Source organism: Nelumbo nucifera, chromosome 2, assembly GCF_055504915.1.
Source record: "Nelumbo nucifera cultivar China Antique chromosome 2, China Antique-T2T, whole genome shotgun sequence".
In the NCBI taxonomy this organism is placed as follows: Eukaryota; Viridiplantae; Streptophyta; class Magnoliopsida; order Proteales; family Nelumbonaceae; genus Nelumbo; species Nelumbo nucifera.
This window is the reverse complement of record NC_142650.1, coordinates 111,230,975-111,242,778: the sequence shown is the minus strand read 5'-3', so window position 1 is coordinate 111,242,778 and position 11,804 is coordinate 111,230,975. Positions and strand designations below refer to the sequence as shown.

Here is an 11,804-nt window from a genome sequence, read left to right as displayed (position 1 = left end):
AACATTAGTTACCAAATTTACCAAAAATAGTATATCTAAATTAATTACGAAATTGAACAGAAATAGTTTACCAAAATTATCAAAACTAATTTGTCCAAATTCACCAATATTAATTTTGTAAGCTAATAAAATTGTGCTATACTAAATTTCTCTAAAATTACCATAATTGATAAAATAATAATTTTACAAAATTATCAAATTTATTGGTAATAAGATCTTGAACTCATTCCCCTTCCGTTACTTCTAACCCGTTCAAAAACACCGACCATTAAGGACCAAAATTTTGAATCTCTCATTTCAAGTGTATTTAGTTTGTTATTTAGTTCCATTTTCTTAGCACCTATTCATTGTAAACAGTCAACAAATATTATATATGAAGTAAATAGACAGACCTCACTGTTTGGATCTCTCTCTCTCTCTCTCTCTCTCTCCAAGACTGAATTGAAGCATGCGTCAAGCCTAAACACCAAAGGTAGAGGAATCATTGAAATTTTTCACCACAACTGAACTCTCCTCTCATGTTCGTTCATTGTAGGTAAGGCCAAAGACTTTGGACCCATCCCATTTTTCTTTTCCAACTACATTTCATTGTTCTATTGTTACTATTTTTCCTTTTTAAGATTCATTTATATGTATGAATTGCAAATTTTATAATGAATATTTTAATGTGCTTTTGTTATTATTCTAAACTAATATATCATTTGCAACTCTACATCTAGACTTTTTTGTTATAAATTTAGATAATTCATTATTCATGTATTGAATATGAAGCAATTAATCTTCTTAATGCAATTTAAGATATATTTGGTTTGATAGGAAATAAGAAGGAAACAGAAAGCTGAGAGTCATTAGAGAGAAGTAAAGAAAAACCAAAGCCGATGTATGGATTTTTAATAATAAGTGTGTCATTCTCAATATAGATCTTTGTTCCCCATCCCCAAACACACATAATCATCATGGTACCACACAAATAAATTTATCTATATATCTATTTATCCAAAAGTTATGATACCAAAAAGACATTGTATTGGACAGGCTTCGACCAATCAAGTTATCCCCTTTAACTTTAATCCACATTAGACTCCAAATCCTCATTGTATTTTTTTTTCATTTTTTCATTTTAATATTTTTAATTCCCTAATTAATTATGTTATCTCATTGAATCACTCCTAAAACCTACCCTTTCCTAAAATTCATCTTAAACTATCTCCTCCATGTAATTTTTCCTAAAGCATCTCTTAAATACTATCTTACATCCCCAATGGACTATCTAACCCTTTCTCTCTCTCTCCACCTTCTGAATACGTTGTATAAATTAAACTTTAAAAATTTAAATAAGATAAATCAAAAAAGTAAAGTAATAAAAATTAATACATTGAGGGTTGTGATTCAATGTTTTAGCCCACAACTAATGTAGTGGTAAAGTAGTTAAATTTCTTAACAAAATAGTCCACTAGGCACAAATGTTCTTTGCATTTTGGCCAACTCCATTGGCAATAAGATAAGAATTGTGAGATTTCATACTTTTTAGTCCCAAACTCTTTGAGAAGAAAGCTAGAACTTTATATATCACTCCATTTTTATTGCCACTAGTGTAACTACTGTACGTCCTATTCATATCAAATGGTGTAGGTCATTTAATACCTCATAAAAACATCATGAAAATTCTCCATTCCTACTTAGAAGGACCTAATATAAAAATTATCATCTCATTATATGAAAATTCCCCATCCCCGCTTATCGTCTCATTACACACACACACACACACTAAGGAAGTATATCTTTTTTTCTCATTTTTAAAATTTTTTATTTTATTTTATTCCATGCCATTTTCCCAAACAACTAATGGATAAAGAAAGGGAGATTTGTTTTTCTGATCTCTAACCATACAACACCACTATCCCTATTTTCTCTTAAATTATCTCTTATTCTAGTTTATCTACGAAATTATCTCTATTCCCTATTTATCCTCTCCCCCACCCTTCTTTATAGATTTTTCATTAGACATTTTTACCCTTTTAGCTAAGCAAACAATGGGTATAAAAGGGGCATATATGTCCTTTACTCTCACTTTAGACATTGCCCCACTTATAACTATTAAAAAATTAATACCGTGTTGAAACCATGAATTATAACTGTTCAGAAACTACCCACTTAATACCTTAATTAATTTTTGGATAAATGAATTACAAAAAGTGGCCATTGAGGAAACCTTTTCGCCTGTGACCATGCTTAAATCCATTAGGATCCTGCTAGTTGTAGCAGCATACCATGACTATGAGGTTTGGCAAATGGATGTCAAAACTACGTTCCTGAATGGAGATCTTACTAAAAATATCTATATGCAGTAGTCGCAAGGCTTCATTGTTGCTGGTCAGGAACACATGGTATGTTAACTTAACAGATCCATTTATGGACTTAAACAAGCTTCTAGAAGTTGGAACATTCGTTTTGACTCTGTTGTCAAATCGTTTGACTTCAAGCAGAATCCGGATGAGCCCTGTGTTTACAGGAAGTCTAGTGAGGATAAGGTTACTTTTTTGGTTCTGTATGTAGATGACATTCTACTAATTGGAAATGATGTAGGAATGTTAACTACGGTGAAAGTATGGTTTTCGTAGCAATTCTCCATTAAAGATCTTGAAGAAGCCTCCTATATACTGGGTCTTCGACTCAATAGAGATAGATCAAAGTGGATAATAGGATTATCCCAATCTGCTTACATTGACAAAATAGTCAAAAGGTACAACATGGAGAATTCCATGAAAGGAAATGTTCCTTTCAAGCACGGAGTCACTCTCTCCAAGAAGATGTCTCCCAAGATTTCTGAGGAGATTGAGGGCATGAAGGACATTCCCTATGCCTCTGCCGTAAGGAGCATCATTTATGCCATGCTGTGCACTCGCTCTGACATTGCTCGGGCAGTGAGTGTGGTAAGCAGATTCCAAGCCAACTCAGGGCAGGAGCACTGGACCACTGTGAAAAATATACTCAAATACCTACAAAGGACAAAAGAGTTTTGTCTGGTATTCGATGGTAGTTCACTACAGATCCAAGGATATACTGATGCTAATTTCCAGTCGGATCCGGATGATAGAAAGTCTACATCTGGATATGTTTTCACAATAGGATTTTGTGTTGTTTGTTGGAAAAGCAACAAATGGGGGTCCACAGCAGACTCCACAACTGAAGCCGAATACATTGCCGCAAGCGAGGTTGCCAAAGAAGCCGTGTGGATGAAGAAGTTCGTTCACGAGTTGGGAATAGTTCCATCCAGCACATCACCCATCCCGTTGTTGTGTGACAACAATGGAGCAATTGCTCAGGCTAAGGAGCCACGAGCCCACTTGAAGTCAAAGCACATCGAGAGGAAGTACGACATACTGCGGGAGATTGTTGGTGGTGGGGACGTTCTGATTCAGAAGGTAGCATCAGCGGAAAATGTAGCAGACCCATTGACGAAGCCACTATCACAGAAAGTGTTTAAGAAACACGTGGAAAGAATGGGACTCCAGCTTGTACCAAATTGGACCTAAGTGCAAGTGGGAGTTGTTAGACAGTCTTTGTATGCCCTTAGCTCCAATTAGAATGATGTACTTTTGACATTTATTGTAAATAAATAAAGTGCATATTTGATTCATGTTCTTGTGGTGTGTTTCTATGTTATACCCTTAAACTGGACACTTAATGAGACTCGTGTTAGTTTAGAATGTTCATGGCCGGTGGATCGGTCTGGGGAGACCTATCCTGATAAGGCGGACATTGATGTGCCACCAAGTCAATTGGAGTGGCCTATCTCAGCCGCCTGGGTGAGACCCAAGGCACATGCAGTGTAGGATTAATTAAATCTTTGAACTGGACCAGATTTGCAGTATTGCCCTGGACCTTGGAGATTAATGGGCAAAACTGGAAAGTTACACCTGACCCCTAGACTCGATTATGATACTGCACTAGGTGTCGGATTGGGCTGTCTTTGATGTACCAATCAGTGAGATCCTTAGTTGGGATCAAAACCTGGGTATGTTGGGACAGTTTGAGAATTCATCTGAGTGGGTGATCATAGTGACAGAATCAGCCCCTTTGTCGGACAAAGGTAATGATCGGGGATGCTCTCTCTCTGATGGAAACCAAGACTACCAGTAGCCAATTTCAATCGTTGAGATTTGTTTTGCAAAATATATTTTATATGATATAAAAGTATATATATTACGGTTTTTAAAATGTTTGCAAAAGGTTTTAATTCCCGGGATCCATATAAGCAAAGTGTGCAACACTGTTCCTTGTAGCTGAGGGAGAGGTCATCTTTTGTCGAGCAGTGTTTGATCATTATGGGTTGAGAGGTTAAGTGTAAGGCCACTGAGGGTAATGCCTGATGGGCTAATCTTGCATATGCCCCACAGCCCCTGGGTTTTATAAGGTGGCTTGGCCCAGGGACCACTTAATGTAAGTATTGGGCCCAATAGAAGCCCATGTGATGGGTTTCGGGTGGTGCACTGTCCACAACAGTGTATTCGGCCAGGCCTTGTAACAAAGGCTGGGTCGAACCCATGTGGCTGATGTGTAGATCAATGCTTGGGTCCCACGCCAAACCAAGAAGCCCAACTGGGCAGCAGTTTGGAAACAGTTTTGAGTACATAAACTTATTGGGCCTAAAGCCCATTTCGAACTGGCCTAATTTGATTAGTTAAATAGATGGGGCGGATCTGGGATTAAATCAGCAGATAGGATAGAGTCCTACCCTATCCACTCAGAGAGTCCACATCTGAATTCAGATCTAGAAACCTCGTGATAAGATCAGGAGAAGGCTGATCTAATCTGCAGATAAGATAAGGGTCTTATCCTTATCACTTAAAGAGAGTCCAGATTCAGATAATGATCTGAATTAGGAAACTCCTGATAGGATCATGAGCTGATCTCTTTAAGCCTATAAAAGCTGGAGGGGGCGAACCATCCAAACCATCCAAGAAATTCCAGAGATACCAGATCTCAAATTACAGAGAGAAGAATACACAGTGTGACTGCGCCTTCTCCCTGTGATCCCTTCTTGCCGCCGCCATACTGCCATTTCGTTCTCCAACATTATAAGAGTGGTCAAGATTGGATCCTGACATCAGTCTTTGGTGAAAGGCTGAGAGGAAGTTGTGCTCACTGCATCCATTGGATTCTTGTTGAAGAATTCGGTTCGTGGGACGGATCTTGCTGATTATGCTCCTCCATCCACTGTGTCATCTTCAGTGGGCGCAGTCTTTGGTGATCTTCTTTGGGCGTGAACAGCTCCATTGAGAGATACAATTTCTCTGTATCAGGTATATCCCTCTCCTACTGTTTCATTTCAAATCTGATCCAGTTTATGGTTCAAGATTGATCCTTGAAAAATATGATTTTTCTAAAATAGGGAATATGATTCCCAGTTGAAGGGAGAAAAAATTTTTGAAATTCGCCCACCCTATTCCGCAAGATTTGGGCATCCATGTGATGGATTCTCATCCCTTCATTAGTATCATTGCCTTGTTAAATCCCATACAACACTTGGTATCCCTGCCTTTCTGCCTCGTAAAAGATGGCAGCTTTCAACCTGTAAGTTTTGTATTCATTCTTCAAACGCTCAAGCAAAGCTGTGAAAGCATCTGCACGCAATGAATTGAAAACACCCTGATTTGGTGGGTGAGATCTCTCAATCTGTATGTGGGATCAAATCCTTCTTGGTCTCAATTTGAGGTTTAAGGGTAGTTTCTAATGTAATTGTATTCGTTCCTTTATATCATGCTTTTGTATAAGCTCTTTTGAGGGAAACAAAGGACTGGTTAAAGGACTAGAAAGATATTTGGTTTGGAAGATTAAAATTGTGGTTTCTAATGCTTTAAGAGGAGTGATATATGGTGCTTGGTCTAGAAGCAGTGATTAGGAATCATCAGTTTTCAAATATTACAATTAGTTCACCAAATCCTACCACATACTCTGAAAAGGCAACTGAAAAGAAATGAGTTAATTGTAGTAGCATCAATGCATCACCTGTGATTTTCATCTATTTCATGGCATTATCAAGGTTCTAGATGAGACCTATGTTTAAGAGGGTATCCAATATTTTCCATGTGCAAGCATATGGCAAAAATCTAAAATTGATGGTGGGTAATTAGATGGTTATTTGGATGCGCATAAAAAACCTACTGTATACTATTTTTTAATGGGGGTAGTTGGTCTAGAAGCAATGATTAGGAAGCATCAGTTTTCAAATATTACAATTAGTTCACCAAATCCTACAACATACTCTGAAAAGGCAACTGAAAAAGAAATGAGTTAATTGTAGTAGCAACAATGCATCACCTATGATTTTCATCTATTTCAAGGCCTTATCAAGGTTCTTGATGAGACCTATGTTTAAGAGGGTATCCAATATTTTCCATGTGCAAGCATGTGGCAAAAATCTAAAATTGATGGTGGGTAACTAGATGATTATTTGGATGCCCATGATCAATTCTAAAACTGAAATACTGAGTTTAATTTCAAATACTTTGTAGATTTGGTTTGGTCTATTAGATTTATCTATTCTTTACTTACGAGAATGGTAAACAGCAGCTGAAAAGCCTGAATTGTCCTGCTTAATAGATTTAGAGAAAACTCTTTCCCGTTAAAATCTATTATATCCTCAACTTGAGGACAACCAACCCAACACTTATCATGGACTGGTATTGATTAAAGTCTAGTTTGATTCCAAATTAGTTCTTGGTATTCTGATGGCTCAGAAAATGTTGTCACACAAAGTAGATAACCGGAAAAATATTTGACAAGTTTGGGATCAAAAGAGATTTTATGATTTTTCATTGCTCAATAAAATGTAGATGTTTGTGTAATTGTTAATTATTCAAGTATAGAAAAGACATGAAGAGACAAGAAACAGACTTGATGGTCCGTTCGTAATGGCTGAAGTGGGTGAACTTACTAGCTTGTTGCTTTGTCCCTGAATGGATAAGTTAGCTATGGACTTTGTTCGACTCCACCCATTCAAATTGTGGTTGTTTGGAAGCATCTCCAAGTTCAGTTTGACTCTGTCCATTTAAATTATGGATGGCTAGAAGTATTGACTCCATCCAAATGACTTCATATTGGGAAGCATTGATTCCATCTGGCTGGAAAGCATCAACTTGACCGATTCAAACTACGGCTAGATGGGAAGACTCCATCTTCAAAGAAATACTTCTCCTAGTTCAAGTTCGAGTGGTTTGGGGTCCCATTCTTCATCCAAGTTCGACTTCAAGCGATTTAGGATCTCATTCTTCATCCATGTTCAAGTTTGAGTGAATAGGGGTCCCATTCTCCAAGTTCGAGTTCAAAATTATTATTTGATTGTTTGTCTTCTCAGAAACTTCAGAGTTAGCAGGAAGTGGTTTCTTCTTCTAACCTCGATTTGGGGGTCCCATTCCCTTTATTTTTTTTCTTGTTTATTGTTTCTCCAATTCTTTTTGACAGGCCTAGGGAGATTTTACGCATTTTATTTTTTGTTTGTTGTTTCTTTGTATTTGTATTTCATTGTTTAAGTAATTGATGTGATTAATTGGTTGCTAAGTCTAAAAAATATGAGAATCATATAGAACCAAGAGGTTTATTGAGTTGTAAATGGTTTTGATGGTGTAACTACCTCTAGGGGGATAGATGTTCAAATATGTAATTTATGTATCAAAATTGCAAACAATTATTCGGTCTGTTTAGTGCTGGATAATTTCTAAGTCCGTAAACATATGAGAATCATACAGAACAAAGAGGTTTAGTGGGTTTTAAATGATTTTGATGGTGTAACTATTACGCGGAGGGATAGATATTTGCAACTATAATTTATGTTTCAAAAAGCATTCAAAAAAATTTTGTTTCAATATTGCAAACAATAAACTTGTCTGCGTAATGCCAGATGGTATTCAACTTTGTAAAAAACTATCCAGTTTGTGTAATGCTGGATGGTTTCCAAATATGTAATAAAGCATCCGGTCTTCTCCATGTCGGATGGTTTATACACTTGTGAAAATCATATACTACCTTATGAAAGGTTGGGCTTTAGATGATTGTGAAGGTGTAAATACTATTTTATCACCCGAGGGGTTGAAATTTACACTGCAATAAACCATCTGGTCTGTGTAATGCTGGATGGTTTCCAACTCTATGAAACACTATTTGGTTTTTGTAATGTCGGATGGTTTCCGACTTTGTAAAACACTATCTGGTTTGTGTAATGATGGATGGTTTCCAACTCTGTAAAACACTATTTGGTCTGTGTGATGCCAGATGGTTTCCTACTCTATAATAAACCATCCAGTCTATGTAATGCCAAACGGTTTCCAACTCTGTAATAAACCATCTAGTCCTACCCATGCTGGATGGTGTCTAAATCTGTTAAACACCACCTAATTTTCTCCATAGAAGATAGTCTAGGCACAATATCTGTTCTTGTTGTTGATCATATAAGTAGATATATATGTAGTTTGGGTATTAATCACATAGATAAGCATTATGAGCTTTACTAAATTGCTTGCTATTTTAGCCAATCTAGCATTACCATTCACCACATTCCCCTAGTACACTTGCTTTGAAGATGGAGTCGATGCTTCCTAGCCATCCATAGTTTGAATCAATGGAATTGATGCTTCCCAGCCAGATGGAATTGACGCTTCCCAATCTGAAGTCGTTTGAATGGATGGAGTCGATGCTTTCCAGCCAACCGTAATTGGAATCGATCGATTTGATGCTTCCCAGCCAGATGGAGTCGATGCTTCCCAATCTGAAATTGTTTGAATGGCTAGAGTCAATGCCTTTAGTTAGCTGTCGTTTGAATGGATGGAGTAGAATTTGAACTTGGAGAAGCTTCCGACTAAATGGATGGAGTCAAATTCGAACTTGGAGAAGACGAATGGAACGTGAATGCTTTTTGGATTTGGTGGATTTTGTTTTTAACAAAAGGGTAATTTTGTCCTAAAAACTTCATGTTTTCTCCCGCTCACTCAATTTGCTATTATTTCTAAAGGCAACTGAAATTGTCAATTGACCAAACTTGGTCAATTTTTTTTGCAAAATGTCCTTAAAATAATTGTTCTATTATTAATATTTTTAAATTTTTTAAATTAAAAATCAAATTTTGGATATAAATGTGGATTTGATAGATTATTTATTCCATTGGTTTATTCTTTTTAATTTGTAATTGGAGTTGTTGAAGATAAGTGTATGATGGTTGTTGGGATTTTATGTAGATATTATGTAATAAAAGTTAATGTATTCCATTTAATGGCATGGAATAAAAGTTGGCTAAGTGGTTAAAGATGCATCGTTTTTAGGCATTAGGCGAGTTGGGGTCTTAGGTTTGAATACGCTAGTAGCACATTTTTATATTGAATTTGGCTTGTTGTCAAACTGAGGGTCGATTCGCTTCCATATCAGACTATATCATGCTGCACAATACACACTGATATGATAGTATATCTTTCCAGTCGTAGCGTATTTTGCGTCGGTATAACATGATACTGATACAATATGCCCCGTATTGGCATACTGATACAATATGCCCCGTATTTTGCGTCGGTATAACATGATATGATACTATATCTTTCCACACTCAAAGCCTTTTAACTAGCAGACATTGTCACCCATAGGTAGGTTATCTGTGGCCCAACCTGAATCAAAGCAAGATTGTGATCTAGTTCAATTTTTGAAGGCATTTGGTAAGAATACATTTGTACATTGAAAATGATAATAATTATCTAAGACATATTTGCATTCAAAATGGGAGAACGTTTGCAACCTAAATTAAATGCCAACATTGCACTCAAAATTGATCAATGTAAAACAAAAGTGATCCGTGTTTGTGCACTAAGCACAATCAAAACCATTTTCTAAGAATGCAAAATCTATTAATACAAAATTAAACCAACTTTATATTTTCATGTACCATGCATATTTGCATTTGCACTTCTTACGATGACAAAGTAATCAGTCACATGGCAATGCCAAGTGGTTTCATTCATAATTTATTCTGTTTTGCTATCTTTTGTCTTTTGGTTAAGTCTACTGTATTCAGAATTTTTATTTGAGTTTGATTTTTTAAGTAATTTTTCTTTTTTCAAAGTATTTTGGCGTTTATAATTAATGAGATTTCAGAGGGGTTTGCTGAGCATGCATCTCTCTAGTGATCTTTGTGTAAATATAAGTGCAAAAATAATAATTGGAAAAGTGCTTTCTTTTATGCATTTTCTCCACTAAATAGAAATGTTGTAAATGGATTTAACCTCCTAAATATTGATCCCAGAGGCGTGTAATTGCAGATGAGATTGATGAAGAAATACTTTCAACATTTGCAAATTGTTCCTCATCTGAATTCAATATACCTTCAGCAGGAAAGTTCCCTTCCAAATTGTTCCAACGGAGAGACAGATTCTTGAGGGATTTGAGGGCACCCAAAGACGGCAGGATGGTATTGTTCCATGGCCATGGTTTGCAAAATGAAAAGTCCTAGTTATTTCTTAGCCAGAATAGTATTGTCATGTCTAATCAACTTTTCTTCTTAAGGCATGGGTCTTTCACTGATCACCATATGGCCAGGAACTATTCGGATAAGTCATCAATACATTGATTGAGTTCTTGATACTAAAACTCTATAAATTTAACAACTTATGGCATGGTTACTGAGTCTTTTTAGTTTCTTGATCCATATTTGACTTTGGGTTTGCAATTTACTGTTTCCAGTGAAAGTCAGTTTGAAGCGGAGCTCACATTTGCTGGTTTGCTGCCACGTGCCACCTCCCTTGCAACCCCGAAAGGCAGGAAATTAATTAAAAGACATTTTACATGATATTTCGAATTTATTTCCATCAACATTTATCTGTGTTTCATTGTTGGGCTGTAGCCTTGAAGGGAGGGCTTTGAATTTGAAATATGTTATTTCCGCTTGAAGCCGATATGTCTAGACTTTCCCAATATATCCAATCGATCCAAGCCGAAGAGGGTTGTTTGTATGTGGTCACCCCCTCAATGCTATGATAGCTCATTCATAACTAGAAAACGATGACAAACAATCAACCGTAGTGATAAGGATGATCCATTCGGACCAAACAATCAACCCATTGACCTAGAAAACGATGACAAAAGTGATTCCATTTTAGGTTCTTAATTGGCTTAATTTACTCGTTTTGATCGATTAGTTTTGTTTATTAAATTAAACAATTAACTTCATTTTCTTTATTCATTTAATTTCTTAATTTACTTAATTAACTTTATTAAAGTGGCCCATGCCCATTATATATATGTATTTATGTATGTATGTATTTCTACCCTAACATTCCTATCTAAGGGCTAAATCTATCAACCGCTTGAACTATTTGACCTAGATGATCAAACCTCTGACCTAAAACCTTGGTGGTTTCTGTAGAAAAAACAATACAAAGTTTATGAAGAACAAGAAAAATAAAGAAATTTTGAAGTTGCAGATTCACCTTTAAACAATTAAACAATTAATAAGAAGGGAAACTTTGATAAATAAATCAATTTCAAAAAAGATATTGAAAGAATTTGGGGTAGCAATCCATATGAAAGAAAATTTGGAAAATAAACATTTTGGCCAAAAGTAATTAAATAGGTACCTTGGACATTTTCATGCCTCTTTTTGGAAGATTCTAAACTTTAGTAGACGTGATTGCAATTACCAAACTTTAGAAGAAGTTTCAGCAACAAGCAGAAAGCTTCAAAGGAAGTTTCAACAATTTACCCTTTAAATTATACCATAATGTTCAATGGGCCTTAGGAGCCCAATTCGCTTTTTAGTTTCCCAT

General features: G+C 36.0%; 1 long non-coding RNA gene across 1 annotated transcript; it reads left to right on the top strand.

The window, feature by feature from the left end:
• The first annotated feature begins 387 nt into the window (after nt 1–387).
• LOC148802802 (uncharacterized) lies at nt 388–10,955 on the top strand. Its single transcript, XR_016082292.1, has 3 exons — nt 388–535; nt 10,302–10,450; nt 10,723–10,955. It is a non-coding gene; the product is annotated as an uncharacterized LOC148802802 (long non-coding RNA).
• Nucleotides 10,956–11,804: the final 849 nt, after the last annotated feature.